This window comes from Helianthus annuus, chromosome 16 (genome assembly GCF_002127325.2).
Source record: "Helianthus annuus cultivar XRQ/B chromosome 16, HanXRQr2.0-SUNRISE, whole genome shotgun sequence".
Classification (NCBI taxonomy): domain Eukaryota; kingdom Viridiplantae; phylum Streptophyta; class Magnoliopsida; order Asterales; family Asteraceae; genus Helianthus; species Helianthus annuus.
In genome coordinates, this window is record NC_035448.2 from 76382573 (window position 1) to 76394663 (window position 12091).

Consider the following 12091-nt stretch of genomic DNA (forward strand, 5'->3'; position numbering starts at 1 on the left):
TTTACCTGTATCGCGGCCTACCAGGCAGGTGTGCGAAGATTAGTAAATTTCAGTTCGCGGCCTTCCAAAGGCAGGTGTGCGAAGTCAGTCATAATATCGCGGCCAACCCTTGGCAGGTGTGCGAAGATCAGTTCAATAAGTGTTACTAGTCTAGTAGTAGTTCTAACCGTGGAGTATGTACAATAGTTCATCAATTCACATCACTACGTTCCAGTATAGATAAGTACCAGTAAATAATCAAATCCCATTCCCACCCTGGGAACCCCATGCCTTGGCTGTGTGAACTCACCTTGGTTTGCTCGGTATGCTATGCTCTAGGATTTATCAAATGTCTAAGTTCCGTTACACACGACCTAGGATATGTTGCACATGATACGATGTAAGTGGTTGCATCAAATTAGGGTTTACAAGTCTATGATATCAAGCAATTGTGATCCGTGTGACATTTGTGCATGATTTGATATGATAATGGTTGTTTGCACATACGGTATTATTCAGTATAGTATCATATAGTTTCTCATACGGGTTACTGAACTTGAATCACAAACACACAGTCTTTTCTAGAATAAGCAAAGCTCAGGGCATGTAACGTCGCTATAATTCATATCATATATATCAAATCAACAATTCAAACAGTTCATCAACAAACGTCGGATCTTGCATGCATATTAACCTCAGACAACATGTATTAATAAAGTTCGGATCCCTTATGCGATGTGTATATAAAAGTGAGGCATGATTGTGTAGTTCAAAATTCGGCCAAGGGTGGAAACATATAACACAAACAAACTCGGACAATCAATCATACAATAAAATTCGGACCTCTACACACCCCCTTTAAAGGTCGGGCCCCATCCAATCCTTTAAAGAATTCGAACACAACACCATACAAAAGTCGGACATGAGGATAGAGGTTTGAAACTCAGACCAAATGGAGACATGGGTCAAAAGTCGGACAATCATGATCAACTCATAAACCTCGGACATCATTCATGTTTAAAGTCGGACCATGAGGCATCACTTAAAAGTCGGATCCCCCACTATGCAAGAAACTCGGACCATATAGTTTAACAGAAGTCGGACCCTTGTTACTAAACAAAAATCGGACAAGTTATCATCTAATAAACTCGGACCTTCCATTTCAAATGTTAAACTCGGACTAGAGTGCTAAACTCGGACCTAGTGTTTCATTAACAAACTCGGATCACCTACACATCCACAAAGTTCGGGCCATCTGATATCTATATAAAGTCGGGCTATGCTTTTTAATATACAAAAGTCGGACTTGCTTTGTTTATAAAACAGTGGGGGTTAAACTCGGACTACAAGCATGGCAAAGAGTTCGGACCTATTGTTTCTTTGAAAACTCGGGCAAGGTGTTACCATAGTGAAACTCAGACATGTAACATCTTGTGAAACTCGGCCATATCAAACCAAAGGTCGGGCTATAATAGATGGCATCAAACTCGGACTATGCAAGGTTATAATAAAAACTCAGACAATTATTTAAGGTTACAAAACTCTGACACACATATTCATTAAAACTCTGACCACGGACTATCAACATACGTGATTTCCCAAGCTATTCACAGAATCAAAACATCAGTTACATTCTATCATTCATACGATCAAAACCCTAACTTCATACATTTCCACAGTGCAATAATCAATCATCCATCGATCATTCTAACATATCTTGCATCTTAATCATCAAGCAGTGATTCTACAACAATTCTAATCATTTCTCATTAATCAGAATCAATCAAATAGGCAGAGATTATCATATGAAGAACTAGGGTTTTAACATCAATCAATCATTCAACAATTAACATCACACAATGATTAAACCATTACCTTGATTCGATTCTAGATGGATTGGCAATCAATAAACGTGCAAAAGACTTGAGAATCCAAGAATGATGAGAAGGTGATTGAGGAGAGGATTAGAGAATGTGAGGATACGTGTTTTGGTTTCTTGTGAATGATTAGAGAAAGGAATTAGGGTTAAGAATGATTTAAGTTCCACTATTAGCACAAAGCACCCCTAAGTATTGTCTATTACATGTTATATGCACAAAATACACAATTTACATTTTCATCACCAAAATCAAGTATTTGTCAATCCATTCATAAGCCTTATCAAATCCAAAACGTATACAGTTTCATAGCAAACCAATTGTGCAAGCCAACAATTAACAATCAATAAACATGCAATAAATGCGAAATAGAATCTTGGAAATTCGAGTTGTCACATTATCCCCAACTTAAAAGAAATTTCGTCCCGAAATTTGGTACGCACTCACCGAGGAAGCTAGGTAAGTTATATCGTTCACTGGTTTTCCTGGGGTGTCACATCATCCCCCCGTTGATTTGGAATTTCGTCCCGAAATTCAGTAGTAGTAGCTTCAGCCTCAGTAGTGGTTGCATTGGCTTCGAATAACTGGGGGTACTTTTCTGTCATCTGGTCTTCGCGTTCCCAGGTGTACTCTGGGCCACGTCGGGAGTTCCAACGAACTCGGACAAGAGGGATTCTCTTGTGTTTGAGGACCTTAACATCCCGGTCCGTGATTTCAACTGGTTCCTCGACGAACTGCAACCGCTCATCGATAGTGAGTTCCTTAAAAGGAACTATGAGGGTCTCATCTGACAGGCACTTCTTCAGATTCGACAGGTGAAATACATTGTGAACTGCACCGAGTTCAGCTGGTAGGTTCAGTCTGTAGGCTACTGGGCCTATTCTTTCTATAATCTCGAATGGTCCAACATACCGTGGATTGAGTTTTCCTCGTTTACCAATTCGAACCACACCCTTCCAGGGTGAGACTTTAAGTAAAACCCGGTCCCCGACCTGAAACTCCAATGGCTTCTTACGCTTATCCGCGTAGGCTTTCTGACGGTCGCGTGCTGCCGCCATGCGTTGTCGTATCTGTGCAATCTTTTCTGTGGCGTCCACTACAATCTCTGGACCCGTAATCTGACTATCCCCCACCTCTGCCCAACAGAGAGGTGACTGGCATTTACGTCCGTACAATGCCTCGAATGGAGCGGCTTGTATGCTGGTGTGATAACTATTATTGTAAGAAAACTCCACCAAAGGGAGATGCTTTTCCCAGCCGTTGCCGAAATCGATGACACATGCCCGAAGCATGTCTTCAAGAGTCTGGATCGTTCGCTCAGACTGCCCCTCCGTCTGAGGATGATATGTTGTGCTCATGTCTAACCGTGAGCCGAAAGATTTATGCATCGCTTGCCATAGCTCTGACGTGAATCGTGCATCCCGATCCGAAATGATGGAGGTGGGCAGCCCGTGCCTAGAAACAACTTCTTTAAGATAGATGTCTGCGAGAGTGGAGAACTTATCCGTTTCCTTTATAGCCAGGAAGTGTGCGGACTTGGTTAGTCGATCCACGATCACCCACTTAGTATCATTCCCACGCTGGGATCTGGGTAGGCCTGTAACAAAATCCATGGAAATCTCTTCCCATTTCCACTGTGGTATCCTGGGTTGCTGAAGTAGACCTGCGGGTTTCTGATATTCAACCTTGACTCTCGCACAAGTCAAGCATTTGCCAACATAGGTGGCGATGTGAGCCTTCATGCCAGGCCACCAATAAGTAGTTCTGATGTCGTGGTACATTTTGTCCGACCCTGGATGTACCGAGTAGCGAGACTTATGTGCTTCGTCCATCACAAGCTCTCGTAAACCGCCATAAAGTGGGACCCAAATACGCCCCGTTACATAGTAGGCGCCGTCTTCCTTTTGTTCCATTCGCTGCCTTGAGCCGCGTAAGGCTTCAGCCTTGACGTTTTCGGGTTTCAATGCTTCTATCTGGGCAGTTCGTATCTGTGCAGGAAGACTGGACTGAATAGTATGCTGTAGCGCTCGCACGCGCTTAGGTAGGGTGTCCTTTCGACTGAGGGCGTCGGCCACGACATTGGCCTTGCCTGGATAATACTTGATGGCGCATTCGTAGTCGTTCAGTAGTTCAACCCATCTCCGTTGACGCATGTTCAAATCCTTTTGCTTAAGAATATGCTCGAGACTCCTGTGATCGGTGTAAATCGTGCACCGGGTACCGTACAGGTAGTGCCGCCATATCTTAAGCACGAAAACAACAGCTCCCAGCTCTAAATCGTGCGTCGTGTAGTTCCGTTCATGAATCTACCTTGGATGGATCGACATGAATCCCATCCCTATTCACCACATGGCCTAAGAAGTGGACTTCACGAAGCCAGAAGTCACATTTAGTAAACTTGGCGTACAGTTGTTCCTTTCGAAGAAGTTCCAAGATAAGACGTAGGTGCTGCTCGTGCTCCTCCTGACTCTAGGAGTAGATCAGAATGTCGTCGATGAAAACAATGACGAACTTGTCGAGATAGGGTTTGCACACCCTGTTCATAAGGTCCATAAATACGGCAGGTGCGCTCAATAATATCAAACCATCCATCATATCAAACATAAAGTATAGTAGTTAAAATAATTCATAAAACCCAATACAATTGATGTTCAAACCAAACTTTGTTTGAGTAGCGGAAACATAATAATGAAAACCCAAAATAAGTTATACGTTCAAATATCGTTCATTGCGTCTCCTCGTCCTAACACGAAAACTCGACCTCTTGCCTCGTTGCCATTGTTGTTGTTGTTTCCCCCGTTGTTGTTGTTGTTCCCGTTACCCTGGTTATTGTTGTGGTTCTGATTCTGGTTCAACTGAGGACAATCGCGTTTGTAATGACCTTCTGCCCCACACTGGAAACATCCCCGGTTTCCACGCTGTGGTTGCTGCTGCTGGTTCTGTGGAGCTGGCGGTGGGAGTTGCTGGTTCTGATTTGCTGGCCGCGAGCTTCTACAATCCTTAGCCTCATGACCCATCTTGAGGCATCTTTGACAACGTTCCCTGCGACATCTTCCGCTGTGGTGTCTGTTGCACTTATTACACAGTGGGTGAATTCCCCGATATCCACCCTGCCCCTGACTGCCAGATGGTTGCTGACTTGAACTCTGGTAATCATTTGTCTTGCGCTGCTGAGACTGAACAGAAACTGATCCCTTGCTGGAATCCCCCTCCCATTTCCTCTTGTTGTCACTGGGAGTAGCAGAAGTGGTGATAGCAGTAGTGGTAGCCTTGACACGTTTTGGCAGCCTGTTCTGATCCACTGCCTGATCTGTAATACGATGAGCAAGGCGCTGAATAGCCTGGATATTATCAAGATTGGCCGATGTCACATGGCTCTGGATCTCTGGCGCTAACCCCTTGAGATACAACTCAATACGCTTGTAAGGAGGGTCCACCATAGTTGGACACAGCACGGCCAACTCATTCGACCGTTTAGTATAGGCTTCGATCTCTGACCCAACCATTTTCAAGTGATACAGTTCATCTTCCAGCTTGTGAATGTCTTCACGAGTGCAATACTCCCTTTTGATCAATTCCTTGAAATCATTCCAAGGGGTGGCGTTAGCAGCTGCCAACCCTAGGATCTGTACTTGCGCGTTCCACCAAGTCAACGCGATTCCTTCCAAAGTGCCAGTGGCGTACTTGACCCTGCGAGCCTCAGGGCATTCACACATTTCAAACACAGATTCTAGCTTCTCGAACCAATGGAGGAGTCCCACTGCCCCCTCGGTGCCACTGAATGAGCTTGGACGACAGTCCATGAAGTTCTTAAATGTGCAGACAGGCTGCTGCGCGTGCTGACCTATTGTGTACGAATAGGACAAAGTTAAATAAGAGAGTTAATGTAGGATCTAAGGATCCTAGTGGGTGTCTATACTGCAGGGTATACTACATGCTTGAGCAGCTGCAAGTGCCGCAGCAACTTGAGCTTGAACGAGAGCCTCTAGCTGGGCTTGAGTCATGTTAATTCGTCCGGCCATTGATCTTCACATCAAAGGCAACATAAGTGAGAAAGGTTCGCGAATAGTGCGATGACAGAAGAGTGTAAGCACGTAAGTGTTCTCAAGCAATAACAAGTAGTGAGCAAAGTAATGTAAGCATACTACGAGCAAAGTTCTATGCAATTCTAGCATGTAGGCAATAAACATAAACCTTATTACCTAGGATGTTGAGTCTTGCACGTGGAGCGAAGCGTCGTTGTGGATCGTTGAGAGCACTGTTCTGGTTATAGTCTGGTTTTAATAAAACGTTTTCCCATATTAAAACCAAGTTCTCTATAACCAATGGCTCTGATACCAATCTGTCACACCCCCAAAATCCACCTGCGGAGTATCACCGCTTGGGAGCGTGACTGACCAGGATCAAGCCACCAATCATATTGAACATGTAATTAATATCAAGTAAAACAAATGTAGACCAATCATTCAATACGATAGGTGTTCAAAACATAATCATAGTTTTAAAGTATAGCGGAAGCATAAGTACGAAACCCAAATGTGTAACATAAGTTCAATAAGTTTCAAAACATAATCCATGCTCCACAACGACCTGCTCCACCCTGTGCAAGCTCCATAAGTATCTAACGACCTGCAAGGCATGTAACAGAGGATCAACAACTAGTTGAGCGAGTTCACAGTTTACAGTTCAGTAATAGTATAGTGTGAGTAGTAGTATGTTCGTTCGTTATGTCGTGTATCGTATTAGTTTCCATCGCGGCCTCCCAGGCAGGTGTGCGAAGATATTAGGGGTTGTTCATCCCAGGTATTCTAGACTAGGTTTACCTGTATCGCGGCCTACCAGGCAGGTGTGCGAAGATTAGTAAATTTCAGTTCGCGGCCTTCCAAAGGCAGGTGTGCGAAGTCAGTCATAATATCGCGGCCAACCCTTGGCAGGTGTGCGAAGATCAGTTCAATAAGTGTTACTAGTCTAGTAGTAGTTCTAACCGTGGAGTATGTACAATAGCTCATCAATTCACATCACTACGTTCCAGTATAGATAAGTACCAGTAAATAATCAAATCCCATTCCCACCCTGGGAACCCCATGCCTTGGCTGTGTGAACTCACCTTGGTTTGCTCGGTATGCTATGCTCTAGGGTTTATCAAATATCTAAGTTCCGTTACACACGACCTAGGATATGTTGCACATGATACGATGTAAGTGGTTGCATCAAATTAGGGTTTACAAGTCTATGATATCAAGCAATTGTGATCCGTGTGACATTTGTGCATGATTTGATATGATAATGGTTGTTTGCACATACGGTATTATTCAGTATAGTATCATATAGTTTCTCATACGGGTTACTGAACTTGAATCACAAACACACAGTCTTTTCTAGAATAAGCAAAGCTCAGGGCATGTAACGTCGCTATAATTCATATCATATATATCAAATCAACAATTCAAACAGTTCATCAACAAACGTCGGATCTTGCATGCATATTAACCTCAGACATCATGTATTAATAAAGTTCGGATCCCTTATGCGATGTGTATATAAAAGTCAGGCATGATTGTGTAGTTCAAAATTCGGCCAAGGGTGGAAACATATAACACAAACAAACTCGGACAATCAATCATACAATAAAATTCGGACCTCTACACACCCCCTTTAAAGGTCGGACCCCATCCAATCCTTTAAAGAATTCGAACACAACACCATACAAAAGTCGGACATGAGGATAGAGGTTTGAAACTCGGACCAAATGGAGACATGGGTCAAAAGTCGGACAATCATGATCAACTCATAAACCTCGGACATCATTCATGTTTAAAGTCGGACCATGAGGCATCACTTAAAAGTCGGATCCCCCACTATGCAAGAAACTCGGACCATATAGTTTAACAGAAGTCGGACCCTTGTCACTAAACAAAAATCGGACAAGTTATCATCTAATAAACTCGGACCTTCCATTTCAAATGTTAAACTCGGACTAGAGTGCTAAACTCGGACCTAGTGTTTCATTAACAAACTCGGATCACCTACACATCCACAAAGTTCGGGCCATCTGATATCTATATAAAGTCGGGCTATGCTTTTTAATATACAAAAGTCGGACTTGCTTTGTTTATAAAACAGTGGGGGTTAAACTCGGACTACAAGCATGGCAAAGAGTTCGGACCTATTGTTTCTTTGAAAACTCGGGCAAGGTGTTACCATAGTGAAACTCAGACATGTAACATCTTGTGAAACTCGGCCATATCAAACCAAAGGTCGGGCTATAATAGATGGCATCAAACTCGGATTATGCAAGGTTATAATAAAAACTCAGACAATTATTTAAGGTTACAAAACTCTGACACACATATTCATTAAAACTCTGACCACGGACTATCAACATACGTGATTTCCCAAGCTATTCACAGAATCAAAACATCAGTTACATTCTATCATTCATACGATCAAAACCCTAACTTCATACGTTTCCACAGTGCAATAATCAATCATCCATCGATCATTCTAACATATCTTGCATCTTAATCATCAAGCAGTGATTCTACAACAATTCTAATCATTTCTCATTAATCAGAATCAATCAAATAGGCAGAGATTATCATATGAAGAACTAGGGTTTTAACATCAATCAATCATTCAACAATTAACATCACACAATGATTAAACCATTACCTTGATTCGATTCTAGATGGATTGGCAATCAATAAACGTGCAAAAGACTTGAGAATCCAAGAATGATGAGAAGGTGATTGAGGAGAGGATTAGAGAATGTGAGGATACGTGTTTTGGTTTCTTGTGAATGATTAGAGAAAGGAATTAGGGTTAAGAATGATTTAAGTTCCACTATTAGCACAAAGCACCCCTAAGTATTGTCTATTACATGTTATATGCACAAAATACACAATTTACATTTTCATCACCAAAATCAAGTATTTATCAATCCATTCATAAGCCTTATCAAATCCAAAACGTATACAGTTTCATAGCAAACCAATTGTGCAAGCCAACAATTAACAATCAATAAACATGCAATAAATGCGAAATAGAATCTTGGAAATTCGAGTTGTCACATTATGGACATGTTCCGGAATGTTTGTTACAGTTCAAATTGGCATACTTTCGTAGTTTGTCAAGTTTAGTCCCTGTAAGCGAATTAACTTGTTTTTGCCATACCAAAGCCTTCAAAACTTATTTCTAAGTTATGTAAAGGCTATTTAAGGTATGTTGAGTATATGTTGATGTTCTGGAGTATTTTTCGTATTAAACTGATTACGTTTACGCACCAGTTTGCGTATAATTCTCCAGAAAGCGATGTAGAGTTTGAATTTGAACAAAAGTCAAAACATGAAAAAATGTAAAACACAACCAAACAAACATTGGGATCAAATTACATTGTTTTATTGATAATTGAAATATTCATAATGATTTCGAGCACAAATGTTACATTATCAGACTACACCCATGGTTATGTGTAGGGGTTATGTAGGTAGCGACCGAATCTGATGATTGTTAACTTACCCTTTGCTGGTTTGTTAATGCGAGTTTCGAGATAGTCGAGTCACGAAGGTTTGAATGTTATTAGCGAGACGACCATAAGTAGTTTCACAACTAAAACGAAAACAATTTTGGGACGAGTTAAACGATTTGATACGTCTTAAACGAGATAAACGAATTGGATAAACGATTGGTTTTTGGTAGTGATTAGATAATGGGATGTGTGTAGCATGATAAAAGCATGGTAGATATGCCGTTGGTACATCTTATATATAAGTGCTTTTATCATATCCGTGTCATTATTTAGTTCACTTGGATAAACGATTTTGAAACGATGTCACACAACGAGGTTTTTGAAATGATATAAACCATACGAATCTTATTAACGAGTTTTTACAAGATGTTTTACGAGTTGGTCTACTAAAACAAATGTTTTGTGGTTAAGAATCATGGCTACGAGATTTTATAAACTATAACCAACTTGATTTGAGTTGGTTCATTATGTTGCAATACACTTTTCAAAGAGAGGTTTATACTTTTGACTCTTGTAGTCTAATGAGGTACTGCAACATGTAAACGAGCCATGAATCCGATACTCTCATAAAACCTATGTGCTCGCTAACATTTCTTTGCTGACTTTGTTCTTACATATGTTTCAGGCGGTGTTGCATGATGTTGATTGCTAGGAAGCATGTTCACTTAGGATCTGGACGAGGCCTTAGTGACATAATAACAATAATAGACTATGTTTAACTTGTTTGTTTTGGTTTAAGACAATGTAAATTACTTATTGAATCAATAAAACGAAACTTTTGTATCCATGGTTGTGAAACGATGATTCTGCCACGACACTCCCTGACGTTTCCTTCGCAGTTTTGTTGTTTTAACGCTGTCGGGGTGTGACACTACACACACACTCTAAAAGATGGAAAATGGATGATGGCAGTGGATGATAGTGGTGTAGTGGTGGTGGAGTGGTGGCTAGTGAGAGAGAAGTGGTTTGCCAAGGGATGAGTTGAAGGGAAACCAAGCATACCTATTTATAGCTGAAAACAGAACGTCCACCACGGCCCATGCCCATCTGGCACGGCCCCGTGGCCATCAGTCTCTCTCTTCTACATTAACTGCAGTGTCAGAGTTGTACTAACACGGTCTGTGCGTCAATGGCACGGCCCGTGGCCAATGCACTTGCTGTACTTCTTTAGATTCTAGAAATCCAAGAGTTGACCACACCCTGTGTTACTTTAGCATGACCTCGTGTTGAGCTTTGGATTTGTCTTTTGTTGTTGTCTCTTTCTGCTGCAGTGAATTAACACCGGCCACGGCCCGTGCTAGGTGAGCACAACCCCGTGCTAGAGCTTCTGTTTTTGTTATTTCTCGGGTTTGGATGTGGATGGGGGCTCAACAAGTTGCGTCAATCCTTCTTTATTGTATTTTATGTTGGTTTTTGTTGTTATTTCGCTCCTTTTTGTTCAATTATGCTCTTTTAACCCTGTTTATTAAAAAGGAAAAAAACACAAGCTTTTTCCAACAGTAGTACTAAAAAAAGGTTGCTTTTACACCGTATTTGATATAATTTATATGTTGTATTTTAAGCACATCAAATACCCCCACACTTGAATCTTTGCTTGTCCTCAAGCAAAACTCTTTATTGTGGCTCACACTCCCAAATGGAATGGGTAGAAGAGAAAGTTTTAGACTTGTCTTTAGAGTGTCGGGAATCCAAGTTCTAAATTATTTTGTTTTTATTTCATTTACATTCTTATTTGGTCATGACTTATTTGCAACACAATTTAAGAAAAATTATTTACTTTTAGGCATAACATGCCTTTATAAAACTCTTTTTGGTTATATACACGTTTTACAAACGTCACAAGTAATCACTCAACACTCGGCCGAAAATGTATAGGTGAGAACGCTCGTACCCGATTTGGAATTACTCTTTCTATAGGCTTGACAAGTAATCAAACCTCCTCCTTTTTGACATTTTAATCCTTGTAGGTATCGAGAGGACTTTTAAAGGGTAGGCTAAGGCTCGGGTAGGTGTGTTTTATTTGGAAGTGGCTAAAATAGTAAAATTTCGGCTTTTCTTTTGAAAAAAATTTTTTGTTGTGAATTAGTTTAAACTACATAATTATAAGCAATATTGTTTTTGCTTATTTTATTCTAAGTGGCTATATAGTTTTTTTTTTTTTTTTTTTGAATAAGATAACTAAGTCACTTTTTTTTTTTAATTTTCAAAAGTGCCGCATTTACTGAAAATAAAGGGTGTAAAGATAAAAAGGCTGGACTTTTGGGGTGATGGGTGGTTATTTTTGCAAAAATTTTGCGGGTTTAAGAAACGAAAGGTTTTAAGGCTCAAAATGGTTTGTCTAGGGGGAGTATTTTTTTGTGAAAAAGCGAGGAAAAATAAAGTTTTTGGATGAAAACGGGTTTGGTTCTAATGCCTCTGTCATTTACTTACTTGGATTAGCGTCTAAGGACTTGGGATGTATTGCTTTGGCAAGTTCTAGACGTGTAAAAACCAAATGAGCTATTCACACAAGAAACGAAAATTTGAGCGATTAGTATATATGTGTATTTATGTTCAATAAAGGCTGAAAACTCACTTTTTGTGGGAAAAGAGTTGTAGTGTAAAAACTTATATATTAACAAGTCAAATTTTTACAAAGATTTGTTAGCCCCATTTTTTAATTCTCTTAATTGGTTCTTTTTATCATGACGTTTTTAGGTGTAAATTA